General features: G+C 41.7%; 1 protein-coding gene and 1 pseudogene across 7 annotated transcripts in view; one reads left to right on the plus strand and one right to left on the minus strand.

Annotated features, from left to right (window-relative positions):
* The window catches only part of STON2 (stonin 2), a 144,202-nt gene that overhangs the window by 33,729 nt on the left and 93,594 nt on the right, over positions 1–16,879 (minus strand). The window lies entirely within an intron of this gene.
* On the plus strand, positions 7,498–9,426 carry LOC123861844 (gametocyte-specific factor 1-like; annotated as a pseudogene).

Consider the following 16,879-nt stretch of genomic DNA (forward strand, 5'->3'; position numbering starts at 1 on the left):
AGCATAGGAATTTCTATCCTATCCTCAAGAGCAGACAGGGGCAAATACACCAGTCAGCATTTGATAAAGGCTGTTAGCAAATAAAGAATAAATAGTCCCGAAAATATTTAGAGAGGAGGAATGTAACTATTCTGTCTAAAATCTTAAGATTTCTGGTTAAGATTAAGGGGGGTAAGGCATGTGTCAGTGGAGAGAAGCACAACCGTCTTCAGAATCAGGGCAACATTGAGCCAAGGAGAGAGATCTTTATGGTGTTAGTTTTTCTTCAGGGTATTTAAATTGGGATTGGATTGTCTAAACCCACATAGCCCCTGGTGACTTCTGGAGTGTGTCTGGAGTTCTCTGGTGACTTGGGGAGTAGACTTGAGGTTTAAGGCAGGAGAGGGAGCTGGAAGGAGAGAAAGATAATAACCCCACCCACCCACCAACCTCCAGGTTCAAGACCACAGCAGTGGCTTGGGCTAACGCTCACCAGTCATGTGCTGGATGCCAGGTGCTCTGCCAGACTGCACTGAAACTCTCGATTTGATCCTGGAACACCGACATAAGGTAGGTCCTACCTCGGGGACACTGAGGCATGGAGGTTAGTGACCAAAGTCACAAACAAATAAGTGGTGGAGTTAGAGTCTGAACCCAGGAACTGGGAGTTCATGACCCTCAGCTTGACCGCTGTGGGTTCCCGCAAGGCCGACCGCCACTCTGTGTCTGCTTAACTACCTAATCTTGAGCAAGTGACTCCATTTCCAAGTCTCAGCTCCTTCACTTTTAAAAAGCATAATAAAAATAATCTGGTCTGTCCACCACAACATGGCTGTGACAACCAAATGAGAAGACATGGGAATGCATGGGAATGCCACCTGCAGAATATGGCATGCTATCCATCTTCAATTACTTTCATTATTACTGATGAATGAAAAGAAAGAAAAAGGGCACTTATTTCTTCATTTTGAGGTTTGTTCTTTGTTTCGTGTGAACATTTTAATTTTAATAATCAACATCAGGCAATGGAAGTAACCGATATTCACATTAAACATGGAGAAAAAGCAGAAAACATTCCCTCTATCAGGAATCTGTGATTAGAAAGAAAAAAACCCCCATGATTATTTTGACAAGGCAGTGACTTAGAATGGCTCTGGGGGGGCGGGCGGGGGGGAGGCTCTGTAGCTCCAGCGATAAAGCCTGCTCTAAGTGCTCGCAGGCTAGAGACACTTCCCTTTCTGGAAGTGGAAATGTATTCTCAAGGATTTGTGGCTCTCCAGATAATGACTTCCTGTTCCACGAAAACAAAGCACAGCCACTGGAAATAACAGCCTATCTCTGGTCCTTATTCCACATCTTAGAGCTATCACTCTCAGTCTGGTCTGAAAGAGGCTTCTCCAGCTCTGGGCCTCTAAATCCTCAACTGTTAATCGGATAGACAAAAATGCCAGAATTTAAAGCCAAGGTTAGAGAGAGTTACCTTTGAGTAAAACCACCCTGGACTCAGACTAATCTGCTGGAAGTCATTAAACTCCCGAGCAGGGCTCAAGTCTTTGATCTACACTTCCATCACAGCACACACAGGCATGATCTCTTTGTGTTTATTTTCCCACTCTGGCCACTACATAACAGCCTATTGAGCTGAATTGTGCTGGGAACTTCACCTAGGAACCCAAAGTTGGGAAAGAGTTAAAAAGGAACATCTCCAGAAATTAAGGGATAGAAGGGTCAGCAAAGAAGAGTTTAGTCATCTACCATTAAATGAATTCTTTTTTCAGTCGATCTATACATGTTCAAGTTTTATCACAAAGGATGATGGGCAGAAAATACAGTACTTTTTATACAGGAGACTGAAACACAAGGAAAGGGTGAAAATTAGGCTTAATGTACTGAGGAAGCAAGAAATAAAGTCACAGATGTAACACTCCACTTTCGGGTGCCTTTGAAGTCGCTTTCAATGGAGATTTACCACCGTGGTTGCACAGCACAGTATTAACATTTTATCATGAGCCCTGTGTACAATCAGTCCTGTGATGATAATATTTTAAAAAGAAAAAATGGTGATCGTACAGCTCTGCAAGGGGACAGCTTCTTTCCACCTGAACATGGAATGTCTCAAAACTTAGGAGTATAGAGGAAAAGTTTTCAGAAAGAACTGATAGGACTGGGTCTAAAGTCTACTAATCTGTAATCTTATTAATTACACAGAGGGTTAAAAACTTTCTTTTAACACAAGCAATCTATGTTCACCGAAAAAAAATTAGAAGATACAGGCAAACAGGCGGGGGGAGCACCCAAAGTCCCACATTTACCACCACGATAAGAGACATCTGCGCTATTATAAAGGCTGATGAAGGAGAAACTGAAAATTACATCAGTCCAAAGTGTTCCCAAATTAACTGTAGGACGCAGGTGGGACTCACGGGACACGAAACTGCACACAGCACTAGGATCTGGTGGTCACTTTGAAAAACGTGTCTGGACTTGTGTTCTCTTACGCAACTCCTCTGAACTTCTGCAGAATATTAGAGAAGTTATTCACACATGCACAGAATAATGTGTTGTACAAGAATACCTTGTGAGACCATCACAATAGATGAAGAAAAGTAAAATTTAACACCCATCAGTAATAAAAACTCTCAGCACACTAGAAATGGAGGACAATTTCCTCAGTTTGATAAAGGGCATATGTGTGTGTGTGTGTGTATCTATGTACACACACACACACACACACCTCAGCTAATATCATAATGGTGAAATATTGAATGTTTTCCCCCAATCTCATCGCATCTATTCAGTACTGTAGTGGAGTCCATATGCATGGCAACAAGGTAAGGAAAGGGAATGAAAAGCAAAAGAAAGAGATAAAGCTCTTTTCATAGATGGCATGATTGTGTACTCAGCAAATCCAAAAATATCAACAAAACCACAGAAGCAATGAGCGAATGCAGCAAGGTGTCAGGATACAAAGTCATTACTTAAAAAAGCTAATTATATATCTAAATACTAGTAACAGGGGCGCCTGGGTGGCTCAGTCAGTTAACACACTGAGGGTTGCTGGAGTGGTGGGGGGTGGGAGGGATGGGGTGGCTGGGTGATGGACATTGGGGAAGGTATGTGCTATGGTGAGTGCTGTGAATTGTGTAAGACTGATGGATCACAGACCTGTACCTCTGAAACAAGTAATACATTGTATGTTAAAAAAAAAAAAGATAGGGGCGCCTGGGTGGCTCAGTCGTTAAGCGTCTGCCTTCAGCTCAGGTCATGATCCCGGGGTCCTGGGATCGAGCCCCGCATTGGGCTCCCTGCTCCGCGGGAAGCCTGCTTCTCCCTCTCCCACTCCCCCTGCTTGTGTTCCCTCTCTCCTTGTGTCTCTCTCTGTCAAATAAATAAATAAAATCTTAAAAAAAAAAAAAAAAAGATAGTAGGAAGGGAAAAATGAAGGGGGGGAAATCAGAGGGGGAGACGAACCATGAGAGACTATGGACTCTGAGAAACAAACTGAGGGTTCTAGAGGGGAGAGGGGTGGGGGAATGGGCTAGCCTGGTGATGGGTATTAAGGAGGGCACGTATTGAATGGAGCACTGGGTGTTATACACAATGAATCATGGAACACTACATCAAAAACTAATGATGTAATGTACAGTGATTAACATAAATAAATAAATAAATAAATAAATAAATAAATAAATAAATAACACAAACCAGGTACCATGAATAAGAAAAAAAAAAAAACAACGGAACAGACCTTTAAGAATTTCAGATAAATGGAATTATTAGACACAGACTTTACAGTAACTATGTTTAATCCTTTAAAACAGATAAAAAATAACCTTGAAATATATACAAAAGAGGATGAGATTTGAAATACAATCAAAATTTAAATAAAATAGAATTGAAATTTAAAAAAAAAAAAAAAGAGTCTACCTTTGGCTCAGGCCGGGATCCCAGGGTCCTAGGATCCAGCCCCATGTTGGGCTCCCTGCTCAGCAGGGAGCCTGCTTCTCCCTCTCCCTTTACAGCTCCCCCTGCCTGTGCTCTCTTACTCGCTCTCTCATGCTCTCTCTCAAGTAAATACATAAAATCTTTAAAAATAAATAAATACTAGGAACAAATAACTGGAAAATGAAATTTTAAAAATTACAATATCATAAAAATTTCAAAAACACAGATTAAATTAAACATGTAAGACCTCTATACTTGAAAACTACAGAACACTAATGAGAGAAATTAAAGAAGGCCTAAACAATGGAGAGATTTCGTGTTAATGGATTTTAAGACTCAAAATGTTAAGATGAAAAAGTTTCTGAAATTGAATTATAGAGTCAATGCAAATCCAAACAAAATCCCTGGACTTTTTTTTTTTTCCCCTTTGGTAGAAACTGACAAACTCAGTTTTTATCAAAGCCTGTCAATAGCCAAGATAATCTTGAAGAAGAAAAATGTTGGAGGGCTTTATTACTAAATTTTAAGATTTACTATAAAGACTCAGTAACTAAGATAGTATAATAGGAAAGACAAATAAGTTAATGGAAGAGAATAGAGAGTTGAGAAGTAGACCCATACATATATACTCATCTGGGTTTTGACAAAGGTGCCGTAGAATTCAATGGGGGAGGGAAGTTCTTTTCAATAAAGTGTGCTGGAGCAACTAGACACACATATGGGAAAAAATAGACCTTAACCTTTTCCTCTCTCTCTATATATATACAGGAATTAAAGTGAGAAAGGTCATAGATCTATATGAGAACCAAAACTGTAACACTTCTGTAGGAAAACATAAAAAAAAAATTTCATGACCTTGCAGGCTGCAGCGATTTCTCATGACACCAAAAAGCACTACCATGAAAGAAAAAAAACTTAATAAATTGCATCTTTTCAATCAATTTATCAAGATATCACTTAAAAAGTTAAAAGGCAAGCTATTAAAAAAAAGACATATCCAGAATACATAAAGAAGTCCCACAAATCAATAATAAAAAGAAGAATAACCAATTAAAAAAAACAGGCCCTTCATAAAAGAAGCTATATGAATGGCCACAGAGCACATGATAAGGTGCTCAACATCATTAGACACTAAGGAAGTGCAAATTGAACTATAATGAGATACGACACATCCACCAGAAAGGCTAAAGTTGGAAAGCATGATCTTATCATATGTTACAGGATGGAAAACAACTAGAACTCTCTTATATTGTTGGTAAGAGTATAAAGCGGTAAAATCACTTTGAAAAATGGTTTAGCAGCCTAATAAATTTGCACATTCACCTAACTTATGATCCAGCAATTCCACTACCATGTTTATATGTGAGAGAAGTGAAAAATATGTCCACAAATAGATTTGTTCAAGAATGTTCATAGCAGCTTTATTAATTATAGTAAAAAACTGGAAATACCCCCACTACCCATCAACAGGAGAATGGCTAAGCAAACTGTGTCATATTCATATAATAGAGTACTACTGTAGCAATAAACCTAAGTGAACTGTTCAGACATACAGCAACATGACAAATCTTAAAACCACTACCTGAATCTCAAAAGTCACTATCACACCATCATTTACCCTGGTTTCACTGATTCATTTAATCTCATATGAGCCCTATAAAGTAGATACAATTATCCTTCAGTTTTAATAATGAAAAAGATTCACAGAGGAAAAATAATAGCCAAGATTGTATTTACTCATTCATTAGTTCATTCAATACTTACTGAGCATATACGTTCGCTAACAAGTGGTGTGTCACATGCTGAGGATAAAATGTTAGCGAAACCAGACACAAGATTTAAACCCAGTCCTTCCACTACACAACACTGCCCGGAACTGCAACGGGCCCTACATCAAAAAAACGAGTAAGACATTATCAGTGCAATTACCATACAATACAAAGTGCTCCTATAGGTATATGCAAAGTGCTGTGTGAACCCAAAAAGGGAAATGCTTGATAATTCTGCCTGAGTTGGTTGAAGCCAAACTGGCAAAGCGGCTGACATCTCCACTGGAAATCTAACAGCAGACAGAGTGCTTTCAGGTGCTGAGAAAGAGTGGAAAGAGCTCAAGATTTGGAACCAAGTCTACCTGGTGGGGATGCTGGCTCAGTATTGACATTTGTGAAATGCGAGTAACTATCCAACAGCTTGAGGGGTGGTTGTGGGAACTGGAAATAATACCTAAAAATCTAAGCACAGGCAGAGAAAACTCAAATTAAGAGTAGCTTTTATTTCTGAGCAAATCACTGGTGTCAGTCAGACTGCCAATATACGTCTCCTACTGTAGATGGTGCGTCAATCCCCAGAAAGGCTTACCTCTCAAAACAAGAATGTGATTACCTTTCTAAGGCTTGGAAAGCTTAAGACTAGACCTGCAACCCACAGTGATTTGCTGGCTTTTGATCCCCCTCCTCGTGTGAACATGACTTATGCCCAACATACGCCATGAGACTGTGTTACATAGAGTTGGCTATCTCAGTTTGAGTGGCTTCCACGGGGTTAGAGCCCAGGCCCCCAAAACACCTGGACTAGTGGGAAAAACAGCCACTCTGCATTGTGCCTTTCCACACAAAACCACCCAGAACATGCACCTGATCGCGGGGCCTCCTCTATGCCCAGCTCATGGCAACGTTCCCTTTAACCTGCATCACATGGCCCTATTGGTCTCCAGATTCCTAGAACAGAGGCTAGTGGCAAGTACTAAATTAATCCGAGAGAGACTGCCTAGTAAGGCAGGGCCAAAGTGGCAGAATTTTCTCAATACACAGAGGCTCTTCCTGAGGCACCTGCATCCAAGATTTTAATATAGATAACGAAATAGGTTCAGTATCCCTCCTGATGGCACAGCAGGTTAGTGCTGCTGAATATTAAGGCATTTACAAAACAAGAGGTCAGAAGTTGTTTGCGAGGCTGAGTGGCTCTTTATTGACATTTCCAGTCAAGCTAGAATAATTACAGCAAGAGTGGCCCTGGCACCAGCCTCTCCTAACCACACAGGTTTATAGGTGAAAAGTTGACTGATGAACTGACGCAGAAGGGTGTTTACAATGTTTAATCATCAGAGCGAACACTGCCAACAGCTCCACAAGGAGTACGGCACACGGGAGAGAGCACTGTACCGCAAACAGGCTGTGGGTAACGTCAGGCAAGTGATTTCTGTTCTCCGAGCCTCAGGTCCCTCACCTATAAAATGGGATAATGATGCCCTGCAGCATGTTGTGAGAGTTACAGATAATGTAGGCAAGCGCCTGGCATAATGCCTTGCAGGTACCAGACACCTAATAAATGGCTGCTTCTGTTATCATAATTAATGGAAGGCATGGCCGTCTAGAGTTTTCGAGGAGCCAAGAAGAAGATATATGCTACGAGTTGATTGCTTTTGTTGGATAGAGGCCATGTTAAATGGCTCGTAGCCTGCTTCCATGGAGTGGAGTTCAGGGAAGGGTTGGTGTGTGAGGGGGAAGGGGTGGGTGAGTGGAGGATAACAGGAGAGACAAAGAGGGGAGAGGAGGGGGAAAATAAACAGCTTTCAGAAGAAGCACATATATCTTGTTACTAGACTATAGCTATTGGAAGGCAAAGCCCAGGTCTTATTTTGTGTACATTTGAGCCTGTTTCTGTTCATTATTACTAGCTCCATCAGCGTCTAACATAATACCTGACAGCCAGCAGACACTCGGTAAATGTTTACTGATGCACACCTGGATCGGGCACTGACTCGCACTCGCAGGTGGAGCTCTGACTAAACAGGAAAAGGAAAGGGACAGTGGCGGTGTGGGACAATTGTCGAGCAGCGGTTCTGATAAGCAGAAGTGCCCTTTGTCCCAGCGGTTGAGTCACTGCGCCATCACACTGACAAACTGTGACAGGTTCCATTCACAACACCAATAATGGCATGAGGTCATTCCCTCGACAAAGCAATAAGCCCCAGATAAAGGTTCCAAATCTTAACATGGGAAAGGTCTATCCCAGTCTGTCACCTTCTAGCCCAGTTAGCACATCAGGTACATGAACTATTTTACTGTGCCGTCCTGGACTAGGCGTTCTACATACTCTTTGTTCATTAATCCTCGTGACAACGCTATGTAAGATATTAAGTATAGTTTATAGGTGGAGAAAATGAAATTCACAGAGGTGAAGTAACTTGCCTCAGATCAGATATCAACCAGGCTTCAAAATCATACCGTACAACACACATACAGAAGGGCGTACATATCAAAAGTTTTCATACACCGACTACATTCATGTAACCAGTACCAGAAGTAGAAATAAATCTCCTTGTACTTCTTTCTTGTCATGCCCCCTCCATGGGCAGCCCCTCTTCTGACTTCTCACAACTCTATGAGTTTTGCCCAGAACATTCCAACCTACGGTAATTTTTCCTTCCACTGAATTCTTAGGTTTTTCTTCTCTGTAATTTCCCAATACCCTCTTGGAGTGTCAATGATTTGTTCTGTTACATACCTTGTCTTTCTAATTACGATTGTTATAAGCTCTTTGAGGCCCAGGTTTTATACTTCTTTACATCAACCCTAGCATACCTAGTATGGAGAACTTACTGCACAATATATGAACCTAACAGTTACTTTCCGCTTTCTGTGTGTCTGGCACTGTTATAAACACTTTACCTGGATTATCTCATTTAAGCCTTCCAACAACCCAGTGAGGTAGGTACTGCTATTTTCTCCCTTCTATAAATGACAAAATGGAGGCAAAAGAAGTAACTTGCCCAAAGTCTTACAGTTAGGGAGGGATAGTCAGGAGGCATGGTTACTCCAGGGAATGCATGAATTGGAGGGCTTTCATTATTCTGTTCTCTTTTTATAAAATTTTTATTCAAGTATAAAACACACATAGAAAAAAGACAACATAAATCACCCATTTAAAGTTCAATGCTCTTTGGATATGGGGAGACTGTGCCCGACCCAGCACCTGGATTCAGCTCCTTCATTTCCAACATGGAAAAAACTTACATCAATTCCCTGGACTCTGAAAAGCTATTATAATGCTCCTATGATAAAAACCACCAGATCAGGGTCTGCAGTGTTATCATTTTATCAAAGGCAGAAAGAATCATCCTGATGTCGCAAGCAAATTGGCTACTTTGTCCTTTCAATGCTCACCACCAGCTTCCTTGGGCCAAAAATCAGTCATCATATCTCAAGCTGTGAAGACACAAGTTGTATTGAGCAGGATGTTGTCAAACCAGGAACCTTGGACAAGAGACTCTGGTTGAGAGCACAGGCGGTTTACCCCTCCTTTGCGATGAAGACTAGGAGAAAGCTCAGTGGGAACAGACCAGCACCCCATTTGTCTGGGGCACAGCCAACTACTGTAGCAACAACAGCCCTACAAACAACAGAGTTATGGCACATAAGAGTAACCTGACTTCAGGCATGCATGTTCCCACGTCTCTGCTGTATGTTCTGCCCATGGAAAAACAATGGAAATGCCCAGTAACTTAGTATCTATCTCATCAAATGCCAGACCCTAGAAGATTCCTTTTTTTTTTTTTTTTTTTTTTGTCAGAGAGAGAGAGAGAGATTGCACAAGCAGGGGAAGTGGCAGGCAGCAGGAGAAGCAGGCTCCCTGCCCAGCAGGGAGCCCGATGCGGGGCTCGATCTTAGGACCCTGGGATCATGGCCTGAGCCGAAGGCAGACGCTTACCGACTAAGCCGCCCAGGCATCCCGACCCTAGAAGACTCTTGCTTCTTCCTGCTACCAGCGGGTTCTTCGGACGTTTAAACAACTGAGCCACCCAGGCGCCCCATGTCCTCTTCATTCTAGCTATGATGGTAGGTGTAAAGTGGTGTCAAATTGTGGCTTTATTTGGGCTTTCCCTGACGGCTATGAAGTTGTACACCTGCTGGTCATTTGGATATCCTCTTTTGCGAGTACCTTTTCAAGGCTTTTCTCCACTGGGGGGTCTGCTGTTTTGGAGTTGATATGTAGAAGTTCCTTATATAGTCTGGATATGAGTTTCCAGTCAGATAAGTCTATTGCAAGTTTCTCCTCTCATGATGTAGCTTGCTTTTAACTCTCTTAAAAGTATCTACTGGTAAACCGGGGCGCCTGGGTGGCTCAGTTGGTTGGGCGACTGCCTTCGGCTCAGGTCATGATCCTGGAGTCCCGGGATCGAGTCCCGCATCGGGCTCCCTGCTCGGCAGGGAGTCTGCTTCTCCCTCTGACCCTCCTCCCTCTCATGCTCTCTGTCTCTCATTCTCTCTGTCTCAAATAAATAAATAAAATCTTAAAAAAAAAAAAATAGTATCTACTGGTAAACAGTCCTAATTTTAATGTAGTCTAATTTACCAGTTTTTTCCTTTATAGTTATTACTTTCTGACTCTTGTTTAAAATGCATTTTTTAGGGGCTGCCTTATTAGAGATTGACTGGTGGGGCTGCCAGACAAGGCCCAAGCCTCCCCAAAGCCACAAGGGCTAATAAGCTAAGTAAGTCACCACAAAGCTCTTTCTCTGGAATTTTACTCTATAGGGAATGAAAATGAAACTGAAAATGGTTGACAGCAGTAGAAGAAACCATCTGAGAGTCCTTGCCAGAGACCCAAATTCTGTTCTACCCACCTTTCTGGGTATGGCTTTTCAGCTTGATTTCTGTTTTTCCTTCAGTTCTGTGAGCACATTCTTCTCTTTGCCCCTCCATATCCTTCCAATACACTCTCCTCCTAAGAAAATTTCAAACTAGCCAGAGTCCATTTCTGTTGCTTACAACCAAAGAATCCCACTGATTCCTTCATTCACTCTCTCTGTAGTGACATCATCTATTTTTATATTTGGTGCTAAGCACAAAAGTACAGCTTGACTAGTCACACTGTGCAAACAAGAAATTTCACCTTCTTGAAACTCAGTCCTCATCCTTTCATGACTGAAGTACGATTTTTTTAAAAAACTATGAGCTTTCTGACATCCCAGGGCTGGTTCTGCCAGACACTCACATTAGGAAAAACAATGGCATTTTCAACTCATTGGCTCCTAGGGAAATGAAGAAGGGGAAATCTAGCTAAAACTGCACATTCTCCAATAAAGCAGACAATAAAAAGGTACATTAACCCCTTAACAAAGTATCCAGCAAAGACAGCTCTGCAGCTGTGCCTAAGCATGATAATTACTTTTTTGTGTGTGTGCTGATGACTATAATAATGAGTACTGATAATTTAAGTGGAAGAGCAAATAATACGTTGTGTAGAATATTATTTAAATAAGGAGCACTTCTAAAAATTAAATTATCCTGAATAGGCAGCAGGGGGGAAAGGGGTGACAATCTATAGAAACACTGTTTTAACTGGAAGGGTGTTTGGGAAATCATCTCAGTAATCACGTGCTCAGGCCCTTCATGTTTCACAAAATAAGAGCACAGGCCAACATTAACAGGAGAGATTTTTTTTTTTTAAAGATTTTATTTATTTATTCATGAGAGACAGAGAGAGAGAGAGGCAGAGGGAGAAGCAGGCTCCCAGGGAGCAGGGAGCCTGATGCGGGACTCGATCCCAGGACCCTGGGACCATGATCTGAGCCGAAGGCAGACGCTTAACCATCTGAGCCACCCAGGCGCCCAACAAGAGAGATTTTTAAGAAACAAAAAGAAATTATACCTCCAAACGAGTCTGAGCTGGCAAATCATACACATATTGCATTGATACAATTGTAACATTAGGCATTTCTGGATGCATCTTCTGGAAGTGTTTTAGAAACTATGGTGTTTTCTTCAACATGACCTTAGTGGTGGCAAATCTTCATTCCTTGAGGTTGACGGGGTTTGATTTCTCAAAAACATTCAAAACTCAGAGTCAAAGCTGGTGAGTAAGTTTCTGTATTTCCTTTTTTTAAAAAAGGGACAATACACCATAGTGTGGGCTTCAGAGTTAGAGAAATGTACTCTGACATTTCCCAGCATGTGATCTTGAACACAGGAGCGTCTACTTGAGTCTCAATTTCCTTATACATAAGAAGGGACTAACATTCTTTCTGATGGGTGTGGCTGGTAAATGAGATACTGTATCTGAAGCTATTATATCTTTAGCTTTTATTATTGTGACTAAGGGAGGAGAATGGCTTTTGTCTGTCGAATGTAAATTGGTTCTGAAAGGACTTCACAAAAAAAAAGTTTACAGATTTTAGGCTTCACCATTAGTAAGTGACAAGACTTGCAATGTCTCTGGATTTATGCAATCCAGCTCAGACCCAGAAATTATTTCTAAGAACAAAACACAATCATAGAGTCCCAAGTACTGTAGCTGGAGCATTTATTCACAGATGTGCCTCTTGGTGTCAGAGGAGACCTAGACACTCATGCTCTAATTCTGAATCCATCCCTAACAATGCCCATGAAGGGGCCCATGAAGAAAGGGTAGCTAGCTATTGGTGCAGGGAAAATTGAAAGAAGTGATGGACGAAACATAAGTTCTCAAAAGAAACCAGATTTACCGAGAGAACATCTTTTACCCATAGACATACATGCTAAGGGACTGTGGGAGGATCAGGAGCAGAATGGCTCCTTTAATAGGCTGCAACTTCAAAATTCAGAGGGCGGGTTTCTAGGATGATACTTGCCAGGTAGAATAGGCTGGTCTTCTGATAGTCAAGCTTTATTTGGTTCAGCAACTGGATTAACAATCTTTCCTTGATATTTGCCTAAAACCTTACTATGCCCTGCTTCCATGGGAACAGAAATAGGTCATCAAACACCCAAAAAATATGGTTACCTTGACCCCTTAGTGCCCTTATCAATAAAATGAGAAAAACCACACCTACCTCAGGGTACTATGCAAATTAAATGCGATCTCATGAAAAGCATCATTATAGAGTCTGACACATAGCAGTTGCTTGATAAATAAGTAATTATTGGCTTTAAACAGAGAAGGAAATGCCAAATGTTGCATCTGAACTGCTAAGAAGATAATCTATAGATCAAGAGAAAAACTTAAACTAGTCTGGATAATTCTACAATGTTTGAATCTTGGTTTTGAACAATTGGTACTATATCTTGAATGCATATTTTCTCCATACCTTCTTGTTTTATCAACATATATCTTGAAATTTTGCTTAGTTAAAAGAATTAAAAATCACTTAACCAATCATCCTTGAGAAAAATCTACTCATAAATATCCAGGTCTTGTGCTCTGTAGATCTGACCTTTTCTTTGAATTACCAGAGCTAGAGGATGAGGTTCCATAGAAGATGGATATTCAATAGATGATGAAATATTCCTTCAATCAATCCTCTGGGCCAGATATGGAGTTCAGAGATCTGAATCTGTTTTGATCATGACTGTGTATTAAGCGCACAGAGGTTAGTGGAGGAGTTCTCCTTCAGAGGGGAAAAACAGGAACTGTTCATTCTGTCATCACTGCCTCTTTCACATAACAGATGTGTATTTCCTGTGTCGAGTCAGGGATAACGTGCCAAAGACAGGAAGAGACTGGGTGAAAGGTGTCATTATCTTGTTTGAGAATCCTCCACACAGATGACCACCTTTACATTTCAAAAACAATGGCTCTCAAATCGTTTGATGCCCATGGTCACTTTGGAAGAGCAATAAACCAAAAGACCACACATAGAGGACCCTGAATTAGGGCTGGAAGACCTGTCCCTCTGCCCCACTCAGAGAATTCATTTAACACACTTGGGCCTCAATTTCCCCATTTGGAAAGTGAGGGGGTTGGATCAGATAACCCTGAATTTGTCTAGTGTTTAAAACTCTATAATTTATATCTACTCTTCTACTTTTTTTACTGTGAAAGATAGCAATGAAAGCCACCCCACTTTCACCGGAATGAATAAGACACTGCCTTGATGAGACTCATGAAAGAAACAATAAAATATGAATTCACGTTAAAGATAAAAATATATACAGTGCCGTCCTGCCATCATCCCCAGAGAGCTGCCCGCTCATGGTGTGATGAGCCTGCTTTTCATATGCTCTTTCTCACCATCTACGGTAACAGCAGAACAGTATCTCTGAACCCTCAAAACGGCTCATTCAATTCCAACTTACAAACTGTCAAGACTAATCAGAGCTGCAGACAGCATCAGCAACAAGTGGTGACATGGAAGCAGAATTCTGCATCCAATTGCAGAACAGCCAGGTGTTATTCATGAGCTAATCATGGTGAACATTTCTTGAGTATTGACTTTATGCCAGCACTTAAAGCCATGTGCTTTATATACGTTATGGAGGTCTGATCATCCCCTGTACTGGGTGGGTCCAGAGACGAGGGCTACGGCAGCTCAGCGTCCCAGCCGCTCTACTCAGCGGCATTGTAATGGCCACTCTTTCACAGGGGAGCTGGACAAGGGAGCTCCTGTGTCCTTTCTCCTGTGCCTTCTTTCCAGCTCCAGTGATTCACACTCCTTCCTCTTAAGCCCGTGAGTCCTGAGAGATTGGATAGCTCAGAAAGTTTGCTAGCTGACCTGCTCTTTGACTTTTCAGAAGTGTTTTCCTCTAAGTGCCAAATGCTTCAATGACTACTCCTGTCTTCCATGATCAAATATAGAGGTACCACTGGTATCCCTAGAGTGCTTGTTGTATTCAACATTAGTTCACATTAGTTCACGTGGTAGGTTTGAGCTAGGATTTGAGCTAAACAGCAAGAGGTGTTACAGACTTGGAAAACAGGTAAAAGGGAGCCTGGAACTTAGATTACCACTTCTGGAAGACACAGCTGAATCCACATTCCTTTTTGCACTGCACCTAGTTTTGTATCCAGCCATCGACAGGTACAGAACCTGTCGTATGGTGGAAAGAGCAATGTGATAGGAGGGAGTAAAGAACAAGGGCACAGGTCTCCATCAGCCCCATTCCTGCCCAGCCATCTCTGCTCTGCTCTCCTCTCCCCACACTGGAACAGAACCCTGATACTGAGAAGTACCAAATGTCAAGGGGTGTTTCTAACTCAGGAGGGGCAAAGAAGAAGAGAAAAGGGTGAGATCTCTTTATCGGACTAAAAACAATAACAATGTGCCAGACACTGTGCAAAAAAACTTTTCTTAGATGATCTTATTTCCTTCCCACAAGGCTCCTCTGAGAGAGACATTCTTATTGACTCCATATAAAGACGAAGTAAATGAGGCTCAGAGAGGTTAAATAACATGCCCAAAAGCTGTACGGGTAGGAAGTGGTAGAGCCGAGATTAAAGAGAAGTTTTGCCACTGAAAACAAAGGGATTTGCTTTGTAAAGAATTGTGTGAAAGTGCTGGAAAGGGGCAAATTCCTAGGAAACCAAGACAGAGCTTGGAGCAGACCTTCTCTGGAACTCACTCGGAAGGGGATATCAGATAGGAAAGCACCACGTTCCCACATATTATCTTTGTTGAGTATATTTTTGTAAATGAAGGAGGGGCCAATTAACATTGTCTAGTGAGACACATGAGCCTGATGGCTTGGCTACCTGTCAACCTAACACAGTTATTTCCTGGTCTTTGGCCAACAAGGCATACCATACTGTCCCCGCCAATTCAGTGGAAAGCAGAATGGACATACGTGTGTGTGGGTGTGGGCGTGTGTAGGATTTGTGCAGCGTAGGCACAAAGCCCACAGGCACACCTTGCATTCTTGGCTAAAATTCCTTCCTCCTCATAAAGAAGAGCGATTGTGTGATTGTTTTAGTCATCCTTTTCTTCCTGGAATGGCTTTGGGAGGGATATAGTCTGGCAGGGGTTTAAGCTCCCAAGAGGACCAAGCGTAAAGGCAGGCTACCGAGACCCTCCGTATCTGTGGGTTTTGGTGAGAAACGGAAGCTGGGGCAACTATGCGGGCAAAAGCTGTCCTTTGCCGTGGAAGCTGAACTTTCTAAGGAGAGGAGCCAGAAGGGAAACTTTACCTTATCTCAACTGTCCATACTCTCTACCTCTCTACCTGTTCTCAAGATAAACTGAAGCTATTTGGCTTTTTGAAGCTAGAGATTTCATGCTTTCTACAGAAACGTAATCAGTAAATCTCCCCTAAGTCATTCCCCTTATAAACTGCAAACTCAGTGAGACCAGAAGGAGTTGTACTTTCTAATTCAATCAACTTCCCTCCATGCCTCTTGTACCTGGTTGATGAATATCCATCACACCTCCAACCTAAGGAATTCTTGCTTTTCCCTCCCGGCAGCATCTAGTCTAGGCTTGCTGCTTAGATCTGCAATGGCTAGCTCTAGTTTCCCAGTGCAAATGCTTATATTGATCATAACTCTACTGGTTTCCAGGAACCTGCCAATCCTCTTGAAAACTGGTATCCTTCTGGTTTTTAAAGGAAAGAGATTTCTGGAGCCAAGCCAACTTTTTGTGTGCTTATAATCAGCTTTTGGTTGCAAATTTTTTGTGTTTCCATTACTCAACACTTAAGGTAAGAAGTCTGTTTAAGAAACATGTCCTTGCTTATAAAGCCCATCAGTCAAAAAAGGACACTTACAAATTAATTAAAAAGATAGAATTCCATGATTTCAATGTTCTTGCTGTCTTGTCCTCATTTCTCCCTCCCTCTCTCTTTCCTTTTTTTTTTTTTTTTTTGTCCACCACTTTCATTCTGTGTACTATCTCCTATAACCTCCTTCCAGGACCTTGCTTCAGTTCATGGATTCTGTCACAAAAGACTAATCAGTCCAATCAAGGAAAATTAAAACCTGTCTCATGATCAGGTCAATGACAAGAGCCCAGGGTTTTTTGTTTTCATTTCTTGCAGCATATTTTGGGTGTGGGGTGGGATGGCAGAGAAGAGAAACAGGAAAAGTAAACCTGAAGATCTTTAAGGGCAGAGACGGTCACATAATCATCTTTGTACCCTCCAGAAAGCCTAATGTAGCACTGTTGAGCCTTCAACAAATGTTTACTGAGTGGTTCCTAGGCAGAGTCAATGGTGAATAAAATAGACTGGGTGCTTGCCTCCCAGAGTCCTCAGTCTCAGAATGAGAG

Source organism: Mirounga angustirostris, unplaced genomic scaffold (genome assembly GCF_029215605.1).
Source record: "Mirounga angustirostris isolate CCGP_5_RB_7025 unplaced genomic scaffold, mMirAng1.0.hap1 SCAF_9, whole genome shotgun sequence".
Taxonomy (NCBI): Eukaryota; Metazoa; Chordata; class Mammalia; order Carnivora; family Phocidae; genus Mirounga; species Mirounga angustirostris.